Here is a 21,608-nt window from a genome sequence, read left to right as displayed (position 1 = left end):
CTCGGGTGTCCCCCCTTCTCCCTGACTGTACGGATCTCTCTTTGAAGTTCGCATCTGTACTTGAAGGGGATTGGCGCCACCTCCCTGCACTCTCTCCGTATAACTCCTGCTGTTTTCTCGGTGAGTTTTGCGTCTTTTTGAATGATCCCACGCTCTCAGTTTTGTGACGCCCCCTCCAAAGGTATTGTACTTTTCTCTGTCTTAGTCACTCAGTCCCGGGGTCATATTCTAGACTGTGGGTTCTCAAACTTAGGGAGCTTTAGAAAATTCCACTGTGCATGCTGTGCCCCAGATCCATTATATCAGTCTATTGGGATGAGAGCTGGGCACCAGCATTTTAAAACTCCCCAGTTTACTTCATTGGGGAGCTAAGGTCATGAATCACTGATCCCCAATGCACCCGCCTTGTAGTGGATGCCCAGTGCCCCTCTCTCTAAACTACGCTTCCTCCTTTTCCAGCTCCCCCACTCTGGTTCATCAACTTCATCATGACCTACATACTTCTTACACTTTTCAGCTCTCAGCCCCCTTTGCATCCTCCCTGCCTTCCTCATGTAGTTTAGACTCCATCATGCAATATTTGGATCAGTCCCACAAAGACACTATCAGCTGTCTCCCACCTCTGTTGATGCATTAATTTGGCAAAGTCTAAGCAGATGAAATCCAACCTCCCACTTACTGCTTCCTGCACCCAAGCAGATAAGTACGCGCGCGCGCGCGCGCGCGCGCACACACACACACACACACACACACACACACACACACACACACACCCCACTCAATGTTCTGTGTTTAAGTGCACAACCACAGATGAGTCATGAGTCTTTGGTTCTGCCCATCAAGCCTATCTTGTTCCCTGAGTCTATCCATTATCCACTGTCCGAAATGACGATTTCACACGCCTTCCTCTTCTCAAGCCATTCACGTCTCCTCTACTGCATCTGTTTCCAGCTCTTGACCTTTGACCTTGTTTCCTATTTTACTAAGAAACAGAAACACTCATAATTGCCACATATTCCATCAGCACATGCCCCTGCCACTCCTCCGAGCCCCAAGACTCTGCCTCCCCGTCCCCAAGACCCTCAGAGGCCAGATCTCCACGTGTGCTCTGGCCTCAATGCCTCCTGTCTTCTCCAGCACAACTCCCCAGGGTGTTGGTCTTCTGCGTGTCTTGGTGTTGTGCTTTCTTCATCCACTCAAATATGCTGAAACATCTCTTATCTCAACAAACACACACTAGAGTACCTCCCTTGGCTTCAATGCCCCTTTTCTCACACACCCGGTTACAATGAAACACATGGAAAGTGACCCCAGTACTCATCGCCTCCCCTTTCTCTCCTCCCAGTCTCTCAGGATCTCTATGGTCACACTTTTGTCTCTCCCCTGAAAAATCTCCAATGCTTTGTGCATTGCAAGATCTAGTGATTCATTCTCAAAAGCAGTGAGCAGTAAACCCTGCTTTCCCCGGTTGAGTTTCTCAGCCTCACTTGGCAATGTGAGTTTTCTCTCCCACAAGTTTTCCTTCTAACTTTGGGGCTGGCCCTTCTAAGATGTGACTTCATTTTGTTGAATCTCTCGTCTCTCTGACTAAATGTTAGAATATCCCAGGGCTCAGTCTGTGGGCCTCCTCTTCATCCACAAGCACCTTCCGGTCTCCACGTTTCAACGCCCTCTGTGTCTCTGCTTGGATGTCTAGAGGCCATTTCAAAGCTGACGTGTCCAGAGTGAAACTCCCACCCTCAAACTTTCTCTCCTAAAGTCTTTCCTATCTTAAAATGTCCTAGGAAATTTATATCTGTCCTTTCAGGTGCTCCAACCAGAAATATGGCTCATCTTCAACTCATTCTTCTCTGACACTTCACACTGAATCCATCACAATGTCGCTCAGCTCAACCTTAAATATATGTAGAGAATCCAACCTGCATGACTCCTGCATGTAGCTTCTGCATGTTGCCTGGAAACTGGATTCCCTGTTCCTGCTCCTGCCCTGCCGCCACCTCATTGCCTATACAGTAGCCAGAGCAAACCTGCTAAAAGGTAGATGGGGCTAGGTGTGGTGGCTCACACCTGTAATCCTGGCACTTTGGGAGGCCAAGGCAGTTGGATCACTTGAGGCCAGGAATTCAAGACCAACCTGGATAACATGGTGAAACCCTGTCTCTACTAAAAATGCAAAAATGAGCTGGGCATGGTGGCACATACCTGTAATCCCAGCTACTTGGAAGGCTGAGGCAGGTGAATTGCTTGAACCCAGGAGGCGGAGGTTGCAGGGAGCCAAAATAGCACCACTGCACTCCAGCCTGGGCAACAGAGTGAGTCTGAGGCTCTATCTCAAAAAAAAAGGTAGACGAGATCACATCACTCTGCTTCTAACCCTTCAGTGGCTCTTTTCTCACTCAGCTGGACACATGAAAATATAAATGAAGGACCTTGTATGCCATGCCAGAGGGCAGGCTCTTGAGGCTGGAGAACTTTAGAGCAAGGAGGGATTAAAAAACAGTGAGAATAATAACAAAAGGAACAGGTCACGCGGCCAGTGGGCAGGTGCCGAAGGCTCCAGCCTCGTCCCTCTGATAGCAGGGCGTGTGCTTTATTCAGTTCACTCTATTGCCAGCCAGGGAAGCTACTTAGGCCAGGGTCATGGTGCAGTGGGGCTCTGTGGGTCACAAAGGTGGGTTTGTTGTAGGGGAGAGAGAGTAGCAAAGCAGATAAAGAAAATCTCAATGAGTCCATTCTAGCCTAGGAAAAACCAACACATCAAAAATACAGAGAGTGGCTGGAATAGCCAAAGGCTAGGAATGACCTCTGGTTATTGCTATTTTGTGGCAGGACCTCTGCCCTCAGCCCTTGAATGGGGTGCAGGTGAGGAACCAAGACCATCAATGCAAAGGCATTGTTGCTCTTAAAGACCTTACTATTTGGAAAACTTGCCAAAAACCTCCAAGAAGGTTCTGAACTGGTAGGTGTCAACCTTGCAACAAACAGTTTGGTAAAGGCAAGTCTCGTACAAGAGGACTCATTGATACCGGTGGCTGAGGTGGGAAGATTGCAGGAGTCCAGGGGTTCAAGACTAGCCTGGGAAGCAAAGTGAGACCCAGTCTCTACAAAAATAAAAGAAAAATAGTTGTGTGTGATGGCATGCTCCTGTAGTTACAGCTTTTGGAGAGGCTGAGGCAGGAGGATCATTTGAGCTAAGAAATTAAGGCTGCAGTGAGCTATGATCACACCACTTCACTCCAGCCTACATGACAGAGCAAGACCCTGTCTCACAAAGGTACAATAAAATAACTTGCAGACAGTATGGCTTTCCTCATACTTGGTCCAAGGCAACTCAAGTGTTACATTTAAGGCCATCTCAGGTTTCCTTTGCATCTATTTTTTTTTCTCTCTCCCTACTTCTGACTTTCTTTGAGTTTAGCATTGAGCCAGGAGTCTAGATTGTTGATTATTGGTTATCTCATTCATTCCCACACATTAATTGGGAACCTCTTACATGCAAGGCGCTGGCCATTTGAGGTTGGGAACCAGACAAGCTCCTGATTTATAATGAATTCCCCCACACTGAGAGTCTCAGTGCCAAGTCCCTGGACTAATCCTTCTGATGCAGCCATCCAAAGTCTGTGTTCACAAGGGTTTTGGCAAGACTTCCCTCTGCAGCTTCCTCACGTCTCGGCTGTATGTTGTCTACATGAGGGGCACAGGAGATTTGTGACAGGCATCGAAAGAATCAGAGATGTCCATTCAGAGTCTTAAAAGTACATCAACTGTTCTTGATGCATAGACAGCACTGATTTTTATTGCAACAAATATGCGCAACAATTAAATCCATGTCGTGGGATAGTTGCTTGCAACCTGATGTCCCTGTAAGACACATTCTGAAACTTCAGTTGTATGGATTACTGTGTAACCCACTATTTAAAAGCTTCTCATTAGCCGGGCGCGGTGGCTCACGCCTATAATCCCAGCACTTTGGGAGGCTGAGGCGGGTGGATCACGAGGTCAAGAGATCGAGACCATCCTGGTCAACATGGTGAAACCCCGTCTCTACTAAAACTACAAAAAATCAGCTGGGCATGGTGACGCGTGCCTGTAATCCCAGCCACTCAGGAGGCTGAGGCAGGAGAATTGCCTGAACCCAGGAGGCGGAGGTTGCGGTGAGCTGAGATCGCGCCATTGCACTCCAGCCTGGGTAACAAGAGCGAAACTCCGTCTCAAAAAAAAAAAAAAAAAAAAAAAAAAAGCTTCTCATTACCAGAGAAAGTGGAGGGAAGGAGGGAAGAGCCAATCCATGGCCGGGTCCATTCCTAGATTGTCCAGCCTTTTGTGTCTGTTATTAATCCCTTCAAAAGTACACTGCTTCCCTGGAGAGAAAATATATTTACATAGTTCCCATCTACTCCACCAGAGCAGCGGTGGCCTTGAGATAAACCTCCCAGCACCAGGGAAGAGGGGATCACACACACCACAACCAAGTCCAATTATCTTGAAAACTAACAGCCAAATCTCTCTGCCCCTGCAGTTCCTAGAATGTGAAGAGAGAAAGAACAAACGAAAGAAATACATTTGCAGTGCCTTAATGATGAGCGCGTGAGAAGCAGCCCGTTCCCTGTTCCCACCATTCATTTTCTGTGTGTTGGTCCCTAGCAAGGATTGGCAAGATCTGGCGACCCTCCAGGTCCCTCCTCATGCCCTCTTTCCCTTGTTCAAAAGCACCATGAGCATCTTTTGCTTGGTTCCAGTTGCCTTGGAAAGTGTTTTGGAGGAAATGGCCTGGATAGTTGCCAGGCTTCCTCATTTTCTTTCTCTTCGGTAATTAACTTTGTATTGAGCTCTCCCACCAAAATGAACAGCCAGGCCTTCCTTCCAGATAGAAATTGCAGCAAGAAACAAATGGGAGTTGAAATAAATAACGTTGTGTTGCTTGATAAATGTATTTGCAGTAGCAACAAAGACTGCCACCCAAGGAGTTCTAATTACGAATCTGACCCTGTAGAGCCAATGCCACGGTTGCTACAGAAAATAAATGGGCAAAGCAGGGCCCGGGGTTGGCTATTTCCATAGATTTGTCCTGGAAATGTTAATCAAAGCAAAGCAGAGGGAGAGGGGAGCCAGGGTTATTCTGATAGTGCTAAAAAAAATGAAGTTCCTGGCCGGGTGCAGTGGCTCACGCCCAGCACTTCGGAAGGCCAGGGCTGGTGGATCATGAAGTTAAGAGATTCAGACCATCCTGGCTGACATGGTGAAACCCCATCCCTACTAAAAGTACTAAAAAGCACTGGGTGTGGTGGCGTGCACCTGTAGTCCCAGTTACTCAGGAGGCTGAGGCAGGAGAATCTCTTGAACCTGGGAGGTAGATATTGCAGTGAGCTCAGATTGCACCACTGCACTCCAGCCTGTTGACAGAGTGAAACTCCATATAAAAATAAATAAATAAAAAAAATTAAATTTCCGTTAGCCCTTTCCAATCTAGTCATGGTTCTTTCTCTCTTCTTTCCTTGTTTATTTATGGAAACTATGCCTATATGTATATTTTCTTCGTGAAATATGATTTCACACTTTAGCTTATAAAATGGGTTTTGCCAGGGGTGATGTCTCATGCCTGTAATCCCAGCAGTTTGGGAGGCTGAGGCGGTGGATCACTTGAGGCCAGGAGTGCAAGATCAGCCTGGGAAGCATGACAAAACCCTGTCTCTACTAAAGGTACGAAAATTAGCCGGGTGTGGTGGCAGGTAGCTGTAGTCCCAGATACTCAGGAGCCTGAGGCAGGAGAATTGCTTGAACATAGGAAGCGGAGGTTGCAGTGAGCTGAGATCATACCATTGCACTGCAGCCTGGCTGACAGTGAAATTTTGGTAGACAGGATCACATCACTCTGCTTCCAACCCTTCGGTGGATTTTTCCTTACTCAGCTGGACCCATGAAAATATAAATGAAGGACCTGGTAAGCTCCTGCTGGGTCAGGCAGGGAGGGATTCAGGGCCAGGAAATCAGATGCTTACAGGTCATTGTTGAAAAGTGCTGAGAAGGGGCTCTGCTAGCTCCAGACTCTCCCTAGGACTGTGCAGCAAGCCTGCCAGGACAGCTCAGAGGGCTGGAGATCAGGAGTCCACCGCTGGGCATCACTGCCTGTCGGCACACCTGCTTTCACCTGTGATCCCAGGAGAGGGAGTGGCTGCGTCTGAGGCCTCAAGCTCGGCAGCCTCTCCGTCCTCACCCCCGGGCAGGCAGGTCAGAATGTCGCTGAACAGCAGCCTCACGTCATGCCCTGCTGCCAGGGGGAGCAGGAAAATAGCCAAAGCAGCAGGAGGTGGCCCTACCTACCCCTTCACCTCCAGCTCAGGCCCAATTTGCATCCAGAGCCCCTGCACGTGGGTCTGCGGGGGAGACTTCACATGCACAGGCGCTGCCGGTGGAGAGGGTGGCGGGAGGCTGCCTGGATGCTTGGCCTGTCCACCCCTCCCACCCCACACTGCATCTGATCCTGGTGCTTGGTCCTCTCCTCCTCTTTCTACCCACCTACCACACACACACACAAAACACCAAGTCTCGCATGTGTGATGCTGCCCCACACGTGTCGCCAGCATCAGCCTGTGTCCAATCTCAGCAGCTCCCCACCCGAGGTTTGGCCATACCCGCTAGCACTGCACTCCTTCCCTACAATTTCGCCAACTATCGTCCCTATTACGATCTACTTTTTGTCTCCTTAGTTGACGTTTTCAGTTATTTTAAAAGGAACCAGTTACACAGATGCAAAGCCAGTGCCATTTGTGTTAATAGGAGATAACAGGAATTATTAATACAATAAAAACGGAATGCATCTTTGTGAAACATTAATTATCAAAAGCTCTGAGTCCGAGGACTGTGCTCTTTTTTGAAAAGATAAATGAGTAAAGTAAGGTGTCAAAGATACATTATTCTGAAACTGAGACTTCATCAGATGAATTGAAAAGCAATTACACTTGACCCTTGAATAAAAGGGGTCTTGACCTGCACAGGTCTACCTGCCTGCCGATGGTCTTCTATCTCTGCCACTCAGGACGGCAAGACCACTCGCTTCCCCTGAATCTACTCAATGCAAAAACCATGAGGATGAAGACCCTATGGCCATCCACTTCCCCTTAATGAATAGTAAAGATATTTTCTCTTTCTTATGATTCTCGTAAGATTTTCTTTCTTCTAGCTTACTTGATTGCAACAGTACAGTATACATATCACCTATAAAATATGTGTGAATCAATGGTTCATGTTATTGGTATGACTTCCAGGCAACAGTAGGCTATTAGCAGTTAAACATTTGGGGAATCAAAAGTTATTCATGGATTTTCACCTGTGCAGGCGGTGGTGGGGCGTTTGGTGCCCCTATCACCCCCACCAACGGTGTTCAAGAGTCAAGTGCATGACAGAATAACACACGGGGCTGTGCCTGCCAGCTGAGATGATATAGGGCAATAGTGGGCATCAGCTCACGCTTTTTAGTTTCTCATTTAATGTTTCAAATTATCCTGGAATACGTATTATTCCCAATTTAAGATGGGGAAGTTGAGATGCAGGAAGAGCTTGGACAGGGTTCTAGACTGAGGGAGTGGGGGCGTTGGACCTGCACCCAGCTTCTTGACCTGAGCTCTTGGCTCCATATGGATCAGAAGTGGGCAACTGTGTCAAAGCTCACAGCTCCCAGCGTTAGACTCATGCTTAAGGACATGCAGCTTTCACCCCTCTTTGATCAAGAGAAGTTTTCTTCTGTAATGTTTCCCCCACTCTAAATCTCAAGGCAATTCACCTGTCGTGCCGTGGGGACGGCTCTTTTCAGCCTCTGGGCTGGATCTCTAAAGACCGCCGATAGCATGGATGAGTGGAGCCTACACTGCAGAGATCTTTTGGCTTTTGCTGGGAAGGGCTTTTGCCTTCATAAACATTTTCCTTTCTCAACTTCTTAAGTGTCTGGGACAGGGAATCAAAGCGGCATGTGCTGACCTTTCTCCACAAAACAGAGCCTCCCGGCCCTGGGGCCATCTGTCTCCATTGATGTGTGGCAGCTAGAAAGATGCGGACTCAGACCCGGGGACGTCTCTCTCAGAGCAGCTCTCTGGCAGGCCTGTGGCTCCTTTTTAATTGCTCAGCAGTAAAAATTATAGAGGAGAGTGGAACGTCTGCCCTGGCAGTTGGACGATGTTCTTACCAGTAACCAGAGGATGTGACCTGGTGCGTTCTTCAGAAAGAGAGGAGAGCTGTAAGTCTATCACCTGTGAACATCTGGCAGGGATTATTATGCATGCAGATCTTATGCATGAAATTCAAACATGGAGGCAGCCATCCCCCTACCCCCTAAATTTATGACCTGTGGATAAGTTACGAGTGAGCTATGCATCTGACTAATGTAGGGGCGGACCCGGGAGCATCTGTCTGGGCTTTTCCAGCTAGTTGTGTCTCTGGTTCTGAGCAGGAGGATTGATACCCCTCCAGGCTCTGTTCTCTATCTTTCCCATCCTCCCATTTTCCCTCCCTTCCTTCTTTCATTCAGCAAATGTTGAAAATGCAGCCACGATGCACCAGGCGCTATGCTGTGCACCAGAGATACATCAAGAGAGACCTGGTTTCTGCTTCCCCCTGTCAATGTGGCATGCTAGCTGAGGACAGACCTGGAGTCCGGGGATCTCAGTCCCAATTATGCAACCACCACTTCTTCCTCCTATGCAAATCTGGGGAAGTTACCTGGCTCCATTCTGCCCCTTCGGGCAATAGAATTGTGCCCACCTTCTATGCTGTGTTTGTGATGACAGGAGGTGCATATACTTAAGGGAAGCAGGTGTCATTACAGGGAGACTAGGCACATGCGTGGTGGGGTCTTTTTTCTCCCCAACTTTGGGGCTGTGTGGAAGAAGATGGAAGTGTGAGCCACCCACTTTGTCTAAGCCCCAAGTGGAGAACTGAATGATGGAGGGCAAAATGTATAAATGGATGCAGCCAAAGGGGCCTGGGGCCTTTGAGAAGTTTCTGCAAACAATGAAAGTGAGACCAAAGTCAAGTGGGTCCCTCCATGACCCTTTGTGGTCAGTCTGTTCATCTCAGTTCTGTGTCTGTGGCAGAACATAGGGGAGCCAGATCCATCATCCACAGGAAGGAGACAAGGACCAGGCAGGGCGACTGTGCCCCGCACGGAGGCTGACCTTCATGCAGGGGCTTAGTCCCCACGGAAACCAGAGAGCTGCCCAGAGATGCTGCCACAGTCATATAGCCAGGTGAGGCAGCAGGAGGCAGGAGAGACTTGACTGGTGAGGACCAGAGATGGGGCCACGAACGCACAACACCTGTGCCTGGAAGAACAAGACAGAGCCTGGTCCCGCCACCAGCCAGCGAGGCTTTTGATTTGCCCCCTGCCCTGTCTTCTTTCAGGTCCAAAGTCATCTTCTCAGCGAGGGCGTTTTTGGGCGTGTGTGCTATTTACTATCGCACAGCCTGCCCTGCGCCCACTCTCTTCTCTGCTCCTCTTTCTCCCTTAGCTGTGGTCACACCAAATGTATTATGCATTTTAATTCTTCATACCGTCCACTGGGGTTCTAGCTATTAGGATCCAGGTAGGAGTTATCATCTTGCTCACAGTACCTGGCACAGGGTAAGCCCTTGGTAAATTGTTCTTGAATAAATGGATGAATGGGTGAATGAAGACTGGGTGTCCTGATCAAGTTTGCTCATGCACCAGGCTTATAACCACTTTAGACAGGGACATCTGTCGCTCTGATGGCCCTGAAAATATCTCAGAATCTGTCTTTCCAATTTTCCCTATAACATATTTTCTTAAACTTCAGTCAAATTTCCTATAGAACTAAATGTGAAAAATCCATAGTGCTTTGTACCAGGTCAGAATTAACTTCATAAAGCTGACCTCAGAGCTGTCCCTTTTCACATCATCTTTTCTTTCTTTTCAGGGAACCATGAGTAAAACATAAAGACATTTTTGAAATGTCACTTAAGAAAAAGAGATGCTAAAGCCTTCTCTGGTCTACAATAGACAAAATTTAGCCAGGACCTTGGGCTGGGAATTCTTATTTGTATATGTGTTTATTGCTTTGCTTAATCATTCTCTCAGTCAACACGCATTTCACAATCCCTGGGTGCTAGGTGTGATACAAGCTAGGCAGTGGTGAGTAAGCTGAGCTCTTGGACCGAGTGCTTTGAAGGTCAAGGAGGACAGTGATGGGGAGTGGACATTGTAGATGACAGGGAGTTGCAGGTGGCCTTCTGGTGGGCACCTGCGTGAGTCCACTGAGAATTGAGGCAAAGATGTCAAGAGTGACGGAGGTATGAACAGAAATATTGCAGTAGCAAGGGGAGGCTACAATTTTGAGAAGTTTGGAGGTGAAGAGAAGTCAAGGGCTGAAGTTTGGGAATTGAAGTGAGTATCACTCTGTTGCACATGTGTGGGGGGTAGCCAATGGAGGGAGCAGCTGACGATGCGCGAAAGCCACTAGCCCACTAAATGCCTTTCCCGCATCACAGACCCTGCTGAAAGGGTTAACAGTGATGACTCTCAGGCCACCGTAACCCTTGGAGAAGCCCTAAGCACCCGGCCCACATGTAAGAGAAGGAATGTGCTGATGTCAGGGCTGGATGGGATCTCATTTTTCTCCTCTCAAGGTGCCTTTATACCTGGTATCGTGGAGAAGTTTCTAGCCAGTGGCATCCCATCCAGTGGAGACAGCCTCTGCCCTTGTGCCCTGAAAAATCCAAAACAAAAGAAGTCCTATGGCAAATACGTGTGGATCCCTGAAACAAGCCAAAAAAGACTTCCTCCCAGACGATCAGAGTTCAGGATGTGCAAGCCCCATTAGTGATAATGAGAATGAAGGGCAGACCACCAGTTTTCATGTGGACTCACGTATTTGACTTCCAGAGTGAATAGCCACACTCGTCTTCCCACTCCGGGGGTGCACATGCATTTCCACCTTCTGTGCAAAGCCATTAAAGCTCTCTTCTCTTTGAGTCTCCATCGGCTGTAGGCACTATCACTCTATTAAATGATTGCAATTTGCTGGGTGTTGATTAATAGCTCACTGTAACTTTGACTTGCATTTCTCTGATGACTAGTGAGTTTGAGGTTTACTGTTTTTTTCCTAAGCTGCTTGGCCATTTGGATATACAGTACTCTTGTGAATTACCTATTCAAATCCTTCTGTTCATTTTCTACTCGGTCGTTTCTTTTTCTTGTTATTTTAATGGGAGGTCTGTGTGTGTATATAACAGCTATTAACCCATTGCCTATTATCTGTGTCACAGATTTTTAAATAAATCTTTATCTATTGACATTGTTTAAAAAGGGTTCTGCTATATAAAAGTTCTCAATTTATGCGTAGTCAGGTAGGACTCTTTTTTTTTCTCTCTCTCTTTTCTACACATCTGAGGTTTCAGTATTGATTAAGAATGTTTTCCCTGCCACTAGATTTTATGTGGAATTTCCTAGGCTTCTGCTAAGAAAACACTTCTCCCAGCACACACACACCCAGGAGAGCTTTGTATTTCCTGTAGCTCTAATTAAATTTGAAATGGTCAAAATATAAACAGATAGAAACTTGCTGTTTTAATGTTATTTGTTAACCCATATCAATACCCAATGGGAATTGCTGAAAAATAAGTGTTTTGATGGAACTTTTGACAAGAATTAGTTTGACATAATTTCAACAGTGGAAAGCTGTTTCCTAAACTTCTGGCACCAATTCCCTCTTCACTGGACAACAGAACCCCTGATGTTCTTGGAAAAACTAACACCTCTTCACCATTGAGGGCTGCCTGGATCAAACCAAGGGGTCCTCCTCACCTATCTAGAGCTGGCTAGAAGGCAAGCCAGGCCCATTAGCCTTGCTCTTTCAAGCTGAACGAAATAACAAAGGAAGGAGAAAGTTACCAGGATTCATTTATTTTAGAGGAAGTTGTCTATTGAGATAATTAAAAGAATACCACTGCTCTGACCTCCAGAGCTGTCTCAGTTCTCAAACCTTATGTCATTTTGTGAGCTCACAAATCTCTGCCCCTTGAGTTTCAGTTTTGCTCACATTGATCTGAGTCTGTTCTGGTCACTAGCAACCCAAGAGCCCTAACTGCTATCCTGTTTTCAGATATAACTTTAGTCCCATGCCTTGTTTGTATGACAAAGAAAGAAGGAACCACAGGTTTTATATGATTGTCATACAAACAAGACGTGGGACTAATGTTAAACTGATATCACAACATCACTTTATTTAACCCTCCCACATCATAAAGACGTATGTAGCAATTATTATCCCCACATGAGGAAACTGATGTTCACAGGGTCTGTGAGCTGATCTCTGGGAGGGAAGGGACCTCTGATGTCCCACTGGTGGCTGTGTCCACAGCACCCAGCACACTGCTCAAAAGCACACAAAAATGACCCCTTTTAAGGTCACTCAGATGCCAAGTAGAAGAGCTGGATTTTACCCAGACCTCTAGACCATAAACAAAGACAGATTGGAAAGCATGCATCTTCCATCATGTATGCATCTAATAAACAGATCTGTGTGGTCCAGCAGGTACTGAACAGGACAGTAGCTGTGGATACAGCAGGAATAAGGAAGGCAAGACTCTCTTAAGGACAGCAGGGGAAATATACATAGAACAATAGCAAATTAAGAGACAGACCAACAGCAGGAAACCGCATGAACTATGAAAAAAAATAAACTGAATGCATTGAAGTGGGCAAGTATTTTAGGTCATATGGTCCAGAAGCGTTTCTCTGGGCAGACGACACTTCATTTGAGTTCTGAGTGGGCAGAGGGAAGAGAAAAGCATTGAAGTTAGAATGAACTGAAAGGGCAGGCGGTGGGGGAGACTTACTGCACCTTCATGTTAGAGAATCCTGATATTTAGGTGGTCTGTGCTGGAAATTATTTTATTAGAAAGATTAAGGTTAGCTTGTAATTCAGAAATTAAGGTTGTCTTTACTTCGTTTTCAGCTGACAAATACTGAGGCAGGACTGGTCACAGTTTTGTTGGAAGCTGAAAGAGCCATTTATCCTGCCTTTCTCCCTCAATCATTCCTTCTTTCCATTTATCATCTATCCATGCATCTATCCATCTGTTCATCCATCTGTCCGTCCATCCATCCATCCATCCATCCATCCATCCATCCATTCATCCATCAACCCATCTGCCAACCTCCCATCCATTCATTGATCAGTCTTTGTTCATCATTCATCCATTATCCATTTATACATGATTATTTTGTTTATTTAACCATCAATAGGATTTAAGCTTTGGCCATATGCAGTCGCTGACAACTGAAGGAGAGAGGTGTTTAGATTGTTGGTACAATGCAGAAGAGATAGATGTAAACTGGAAGTCTGCTTGAGAAGGTAAGGCGGATGGCTGGTAAAGAAAAGATTGTTAAATTTTTTTCTCCAGTGCCCCCCCCCCCACTTCATCTGAGCCCTGTTTTCTCTTTCATCGTTCTCTTCCCTGTCTGGTCCAGACAATCAATAAAGCATCCAGGGCTTGGGAAAGTTTCAGAGAAAGGCCTTGGACCTGTGCCTGGTCCAGGCTAAGCTCTGCCCTGAGTGACAGTGAGTAGAGAGAACAGAATGGGGAGCAACCCCTGCCTCAAGGGTGCTCTCATGGATAGGGTTTGACTTTATCCATATTTTTAGGCAGGTGCATGGGCGGCACAGATCTAAATTGGATGGATGCCCTCGAAGGTCCATTGACATTCACAAACCTTGTCTTTTTGCCTCCAGTAGCATGTGTTTTGCAGAAGTATCTTGAGAACCACTGGCTAGATCATACTCCGTTCATACTTTCAGATGATTTTCTAGCAGACCCCACATTGGAAGTTTCTGTTGTTCTGTCTCATCCCAGGTTTGGGATGCACTGATATTTAAAACAACGTAAATATTCGAGGGGCTTTGGCATTGCAGCAGAGCTCATCTGCCTTGGACTTTGGAGAATGCAAGTGACTGTAGGCTTACAGCAGCCCTGGGCCAGGTCATCTGGTTCTTGATACTCAGCCCTGGCACCACTTAGATGGAATAGGGCCCAGAAACTGGCTAGAGAGCTCTTCCCTAGAGTTATCAGTCTGTGTGTTCAGAGACAGGGTATCTCCTGATGGCCTGAGTGGAATGAGGACTTCAGCTGAGCAGCAGTGGTGCTGCTCTGAAGCTTCTGCTCACATGTCCCAGCCACACAGAGCCAGAAGAAACTTGCCTGGAATGTGATCAAGTGTGTGCTCAGGAGTTGGGAAGCCACATGCACTGCATTTTGATGTTGAATTTTTATATTCAAAGCAATTTGCCTAGGCAAGCTCAGTACAAGTATTGCATTACAGATAGTTTATGGATAAAATGCCTGAATGTACAATTTAGTTGTCTCAAATTCAGCGAAGTTGTTGTAGCCCAAGTGATAGGAGGGAGAGGTGAGCAGAGGTCTGAAATCCTGAAATCTAGGATTACAGTGATTCTCTTAGGGAGCTTTCAGGCGCTTCTCTGTCATCCACTACCTGCCCTTCTGCCACTACAGGGTCTAGTTATCTTTATCTCCTTTGAGGTCTGAGTTCTACATTCACTTGTATCCACATTTATTCATTAAACAATATTGATTTCTTAGCCAGGCATATTGGTGCACATCTGTATCCCATCTACACAGGGAGCTGAGGTAGGTGGATTGAAAATCCATCCTCCCATCCATCTATCTTCCCATCCATCTTCCCATCCATCCATCTTCCCATCCATCCATAYATCCTTCCGCCCTCCCATCCATCTACCCTCCCATCCATCCATCCTCCCATCCATCCATCCTCCCATCCATCTATCTTCCCGTTCATCTATCTTCCCGTCCATCCATCTTCCCATCCATCCATCTTCCCATCCATCCATTTTTCCATCCACCCATCCATCCATTCTCCCATCCATTCATCCTCCCATCCATCTATCCTCCCATCCTCCCATCTATCTATCTCCTATCCATTCATCCATCTATCCTCCCATCCATCCACCCTCCCATCCATCCACCCTCCCATCCATCCATCCTCCCATCCATCTATCTTCCCATCCATCCATCTTCCCATCCATCCATCCATCTTTCCTCCCTCCCACCCATCTACCCTCCCATCTATCCATCCTCCCATCCATCCATCCTCCCTCCTATCCTCTCATCCATCCATCCATCCATCCATCCATCCATCCGTTCTCCCATCCATCCACCCTTTTATCCTTCCATCCCCCCATCCACCCATCCTCCCATCCATCCATCCACACTCCTATCCATCCATCCATCCATCCATCCCTCCATCCTCCCATCCATCTGTCCATCCCTCCATCCTCCCATCCATCCATCCATCCATCCTCCCATCCATCTGTCCATCCATCCATCCATCCATCCACACATCCATTCATCCATCCATCCATACTGCCATCCATCCATCTCTCCTACCATCCTATCCATCCATGTATTACTCCATCCTCCCATCCATTCATGAATTAATCCTGCCATCCATCGTGCCTTCCATCCATCCATCCATCCATCCATCCATCCTCCCATTCATCCATCCTTCGGGAGTCCAGGAGTTCAAGTCTGCAGTGAGTTATAATTGTGCCACTGCATTACAGCTTGAGCAACAGAGAGAGAAACCATCTCTAAAAGTAAAATAATAATGCATTGATTTCATGCCAGTTATATAGATTCCATGCTGAACAAAACTAGATGTGGTTCCTTCCTGTCTTTAAGGAGCATAAATCTAACAGGAAGGACAGAAAATTTTTTAAAAAATATATCATATGTATAAAATTTCAACGGGAATAAGCCCCAGGTAGGTGTGGTACCTGGGGCTATAAGAGTAGCTAATAGTAGAATTTGGGATAGTCTTGGGAAAAGAGAGGGCAGAGAAGGCTTCCTGGAGGGGTGATGATTGCTTTGAGGATGGAGAGAAAGAACTAGTGTTCTTAGAAAAGAGGGTGGCCTGAATGAAGGACCTGTGGTGGGAGGTAGTGTAGAATTCCAGGAACTGGGAGGAGGTCTTTCTGACTGGGAATGGGCAGAGTAAGGGGAAAAAGGCAAGAAATGAGGTTGGAGAGGGGGCAGGGCCACAACACATGAGGCCTTCCCTGCCCACCTTGCCCACATGCCCCAGACACACTGAGGAGCTGGGTTTGGTCATTGCTCTTATTACTGCTGTGTTCCCAGGTTTCCCCTTCATATTCCTGAGACATCCACCAGAGCCAGTTTCTGTGTCCCTGACTTGTTCCCCTCCTGACACCTGCCCCAGGTCCTCACCTCTAGTGATGATGCATCAGACTGGCCCTTTGGCTTTCTGACCTCAGGCCCCTCCCGACTCCCTCTCCACCTCTCTGCTTCCCACTTCCCTTGTTTCCAGCCTCTCCTTTCCCTATGAACACATTGGTTCCAGCCCCAGCCTCTGCAATCACTTCCCCAAATGAAATGAATCCGAGGACCACCTAGGATGTAAGCCCCATCACCATGGAGATGGTCAGTGAATGTTTCTTTAGTGTCTATCTCCCCATTCAGTACCTGTCTCTCCATCAGGCTGAAAGTTGCAAGAGGACAAGGCCCTTCCCAGGGCCTCAGCGCAAAGCTTAACACACAGAACATACACCAAAAATAGTGTCCAACCATGACCCTCCTCTCCCGCAAACTGCCCCATGGAGCCCAGCACCACAAAATCTGAGACAAAGGAGCTGCTTTTCACACAGACAGACACAGACAGACTGACAGACTGGCTGGCAGACCCAAGGACAATGAGAAACAGGCTCTAGAAGCTTTCTGGCTGCCAATATTTAACACATGGAGCTGTTTTCAGATGCTAGTCACAGACATTTTGAACTGTATTAGAATAAACAGAATTCTGAATTATCTTCTCAGCAGTACGTGAAAGAACTGTCTATCACCCAAAAGGGAAAGAGGGAATGATGAATTTCTAAGGTAAAAATTCTGGAAGGCGTGGGGGGGTTGGGGGGAATCCAATCCACAGGCGGTTCTGGAATCTTCTCACACAACAGGTGGTCCTCTGCCCTCCAGTCCCCCATCTCCTGTGATTACGGGAAAGTGGAAAGCTGTCAGCTAGGCTGGGCCCAGGCTGGGGATCTGGGCTCTTGGAAATGTATATTTATTTGCGCATGCTAATGGTCAGCAGACAAGGAAAAATGGTGTTGGGGCATTAATGCAGAGCCCTGTAAATCATGCATGAAAAGGAAGACCATGCCTAGCACCAAGGGGCCGGCAGGCTGAGGAGGCTGCATGAAATATTTAGCAGCCAGCCAGACTCAGGCCTGCTCCAAATCCCCACATCCAGACCTCTGAGGATGTGATTTTTGTGGAAAGCTCTCACAGTAACTCAAATGCCTTCTCCTTGTATTGCCCAAGTCTCCCAGCACAGCTGGTTCCTGCTGAATGATGGCTCCATGTCCACACCTGGGGCCTTGGTCATGAGGACCCCACACTGACGGCCATGAGGACACACACTGTGTTTGCTGGTGGGGGATGACTTTTTACCCAGCGAAGTCAAACCACACATGCCCTCTGCCTTTTAGGAGTTCAAGATCTGTAGCACAGTCATGGGGACTAGGGACCCCAGCGCCATGAGCTGTAGGACGTACACAGAGTGCCCCCATGCCGCTGCAGCACTGCTCACCTTTTGGGCCCTGTAGCAGGCTGTGGTCCCCCTCCCAGCCAATCACAGGGCCTTTGCACATATTTTCCTGCTTCAGGAAGGTCCCTGTTTGGCTCACCTTCCTCTCCTTCTCTTCTTAAGGCCTCAGCTTAGATGCCACCTCTCCAGAGAGGCCATGATTTCACCCCCACCCCCAAGCTGGCCTCTGTGCAGTTCTCCAGCTCTGTCCTGTTCTTCCTGCCCTATCACTGCTGTGCTCGTTATGGGGGCACTGGCTCTTTGGTGTCTCCTTTACCAGGATGGATCTCCATGCTAGAAGGGGCTCTGTGGGCCCATCCCCACTGCACTGCAAAGCCGTGTCCAACATGTGGCAGGGCTCGGTATGAAGACACAGAGTGAAACAGGTGCCTCCCGGCAGGCATGGGGTGAATGTGGGGGTTCCTGCCTGGATTCTGCATCTCCTCTGCAGAAAATGTTCTGATCCTTGGACATGATCTTCAGGTTCCCTATCCGAGAAGTCTGTAAAACCATTAAGCCAGGCAATGACTCGACGAATGGGAATGGTAAGGCTTTGTTCCTGATTGGTTCAAACTGCAGTGGCTAAATTAACATATGGCCATGTGCTTTGTCAGGAGAAACAATGATGGATTTCTACCCAAGCTGAGAGGGGGAATTGTGACGCCATCTGGCCTCCCTCCCAGTACAGCAAGGCTCTGCTTCTTGTGGGTGCTTGTGGATGGACACTGCACTTCCTTCCAATGTAGCCAGCTGCACTCCTCCCAGCCTGGCTGTCTGCGAGTTCTAGCGCCACAGCACCTGTATCTCCATGTCCTCTAGCCAGTGGGCTTTCTACTTTGAGAATCTCAGTGTCTCTCCGCAAATGCTGGATTTCTCATGGAGATTTTCCTGGATGAGATGAGCAATTGGGCTGACCCAATTCTCCTCTATCTCTGGGTGCAGACATTAACTGCGTCAACACCATGCGTCTTCATGCAGTTAATGTATGCACCCAGAGATAGAGACCCTGGTCCTCCCATTCTGATGTGCTCTTGGGGAAAGCCATTGAAGAACTGTGGTCAGCAGGTGCTCCAGGAGTTTCAGCACCATGGGCTTAGTGGGCTCCACTGTGCTGGATATGCATTTCCACTGAAATGCAATGAAATGAATGCAATGAGGCATCAACTCATTGCATTCATTCAATAGCTCTCGAGTTCCCGCTGTGTGCCAGGTACTGGTACTGTGTGTGTGGTGGTGGGGGTGTGACTTTTTACCCAGCAAAGTCAAACCACACATGCCCCCTGCCTTTGAGGAGTTCAAGATCTGTAGCACAGACAGTCATGGGGACTAGGGACCCCAGCGCCATGAGGGTAGTGGAGGTACACAGAGCGCCCGGTGTGCAGGCGCGGGTGGTGGCTAGTTCCGGCCGGGCTTGTGTGGGGACTCCTTATGTGACACCCGCTGTAGACCCAGCCTGCAGTTGCTTTCTTCAGTGGTCACCTCCGCCTTATGAAGGAAGGCCGTGCACCGTGTGCTCTTGTTCGAAAGGCTGCTCTTCACTTCTGGTCCAGGGCTGCTCGGAGGGGAAACCACAGCTTGGCTTTGAGATGACACTCATCAGGCTCGCTGAGCTGCTCAGGGACAGGCCACTGTGAGAATCCCGCTTTGAGTTTCAAGCAGCTGTGAAACCAGAGACATGGCGAATGCCCCCAGCCCTCCCTTCAGAATAATCAGTCTGTCTGGTGAGAGCAGTCATTCCTCCTGTTCTTTGAGGACAAGACCAGCAAAAGACTTGAGTCACCATTTCCAAAGAAAAACAAGGAGAATGCAAATTCCTTAGCTTAAAAATATATACAAAGGGACTGATTCGATATAACTCTCTGGAGTAAGAGCTGTGACTTCCATCGGCTGGTGCTGTTTAGAGAAGGATGGCTGTGCTGAAGTTGAAAAAGAATGTATTTGGCTTTGATACTTGGAGAAAGTGTCCCAGCCATCATGTATTTCTGCCTGGTTTTCTTTTAGAATGCACCAGCTGGAGTCAACATTAAAGGGCCCCCTTTCCCATTTGCTGCAGAAAATGGTTAATTGAAAGAGTCTCCCTGCCCCTTGGTATGCCTCATTTCTGCATATTAGCTTTACGCATGAGTTCTGGGGTGACTAGTCAAGACGGGAGTCTGTGTGTAATTAGACCAGACTGAAGAGGCAGCAGGAAGTTTGCTGGTGGAGAACACAGGAGTCTTTGTATCACCTTTAATTACTCTTCCTGCTCACGTGTGTCTCTCATCACAGCCATGGAGACAGAGCGCCAATGCATGCTGTCTCCTCTCGGGGCCCTTCGCTCCATCTCCACCCACCGCCCTGCCTTCACGGTCATCCATCTGACCCCACTGGTCTTGCTCTTCTTTTTGGAACATGATAATCTCCCCGCAGCTGCCCTGGCACTGTCCTGGCACTGTCTCGGGACATTTGCATGTGCCGTGCCCCCTGCACACTCTTCTCAGCTCCTGGCCTGCTTGGTCCCTACCTGTCATCCTTGTTTCTGCTTTAGCATCACCTCCTCAAAGGTCCTCCTGATCGTCCCATTGCAAGTAGCCCTTCCCCTTCCTCCTTGCGGTTCTGCTCATCCCTCCACCTTGCAGCCCTGCAGCTTCCTGTGAATGTGCTTGCTTACATGCTGACTATCATGTCCCCCACCTGGCTGTTCCCCCTTGACACTGGCACCGGCTTTCTTGCTGGTGGCGTCGCTGCCTGTGCCTGTGGTGGCGGCTCCATCAGCATCTGCTGAACAAATGCGTGAATGAATGAGCCTTTTCAGATCCAGGTTGCGTGGGGCTCTAAATTAAAGAAGAAAACATGCAAAGTGACACATACAAAATGGGTTAGGAACGGGGTTTATTTAAATTCTTAAAAGCTGCTAAATTTCAATATATCACAAAACTATACATTATTGAATATTTTAATTAATTAGTTACCTGATTGTATAATACGCCTTCCTACTTTTTTCTCTTGCATGCATTTTTGCCTCTTCATATGACAAAAAATTTGGTATTGCTTTCAGCAGAAAGAACAGAAAGATAATTCCTCTTGTGTGGTCAGGCAAAACTTTTTTTTTTTTAAGTTATGGATAGTTGGTGGCATGCAATGTGCAGATGGACACACAGATAGACTCACTGTGGCATTGCGTGAGTTTTTGTCTTATAGACACAAGGATTTTGATAGATTCTTTTTCCTTCTTTTTTTGAGAGTCTTGCTCTGTCACCCAGCCTGGAGCGCAGCAGAGCCATTTCAGCTCACTGCAGTCTCTACCTTCCAGGTTTAAGAGATCCTTGTGCCTCAGTCACCCAAGTAGCTGAGTAGCTGGGATTACAGGTGTGTACCATCATGCACAGCTAATTTTTGAATTTATAGTAGTGGCAGGATTTCACCATATTGGCCAGGTTGGTGTCAAACTCCTGGCCTCAAGTGATCCACCCACCTTGGCCTCCCAAAGTGCCGGGATTACAGGTGTGAGCCGCTGCTCCTGCCCTTAGGTTGTTTCTCATCCCATTAAAAAAAAAAAAAAAAAGGTACATTTACGTTTGGGTATATGCATTATGAATTATTCCTTACAAGGGAAAACATTTATTTTGACTAGGTGATAATGAGAACTGAACCCTCTCCTGATCATAGCATATCTGATGATAAGAAGGTTTTTCTCAGACTGGCGTGTGGCTCCATACTTTTCAAACCTTGCTCCTTCTCTTCCTCCACCAGACCCTCTGGTGCTGGGTACCAACGGGAAGCTCACACGGCCCTGGGCTCCTGGTGGGACCCTGGAAGCACTATTGCCATGGGCGGCAGGGCTGTTCCTGGAAGCATCACTGCCCCAGGACACCTAGCACAATGACATTAGATGCGGAAGGGGCTTCATACAGATTTGCCACTCAAGCCTAAATAAGTACATCCAAGAAGAGCTACAGCCCCTGTAACAGCTCCTGAGGTGAGG

This window comes from Sapajus apella, unplaced genomic scaffold, assembly GCF_009761245.1.
Source record: "Sapajus apella isolate SASKATOON/1434 unplaced genomic scaffold, GSC_monkey_1.0 scaffold96, whole genome shotgun sequence".
NCBI classification, from domain to species: domain Eukaryota; kingdom Metazoa; phylum Chordata; class Mammalia; order Primates; family Cebidae; genus Sapajus; species Sapajus apella.
The sequence above is the reverse complement of the archived record's forward strand: the minus strand, read 5'-3'. Positions refer to the sequence as shown.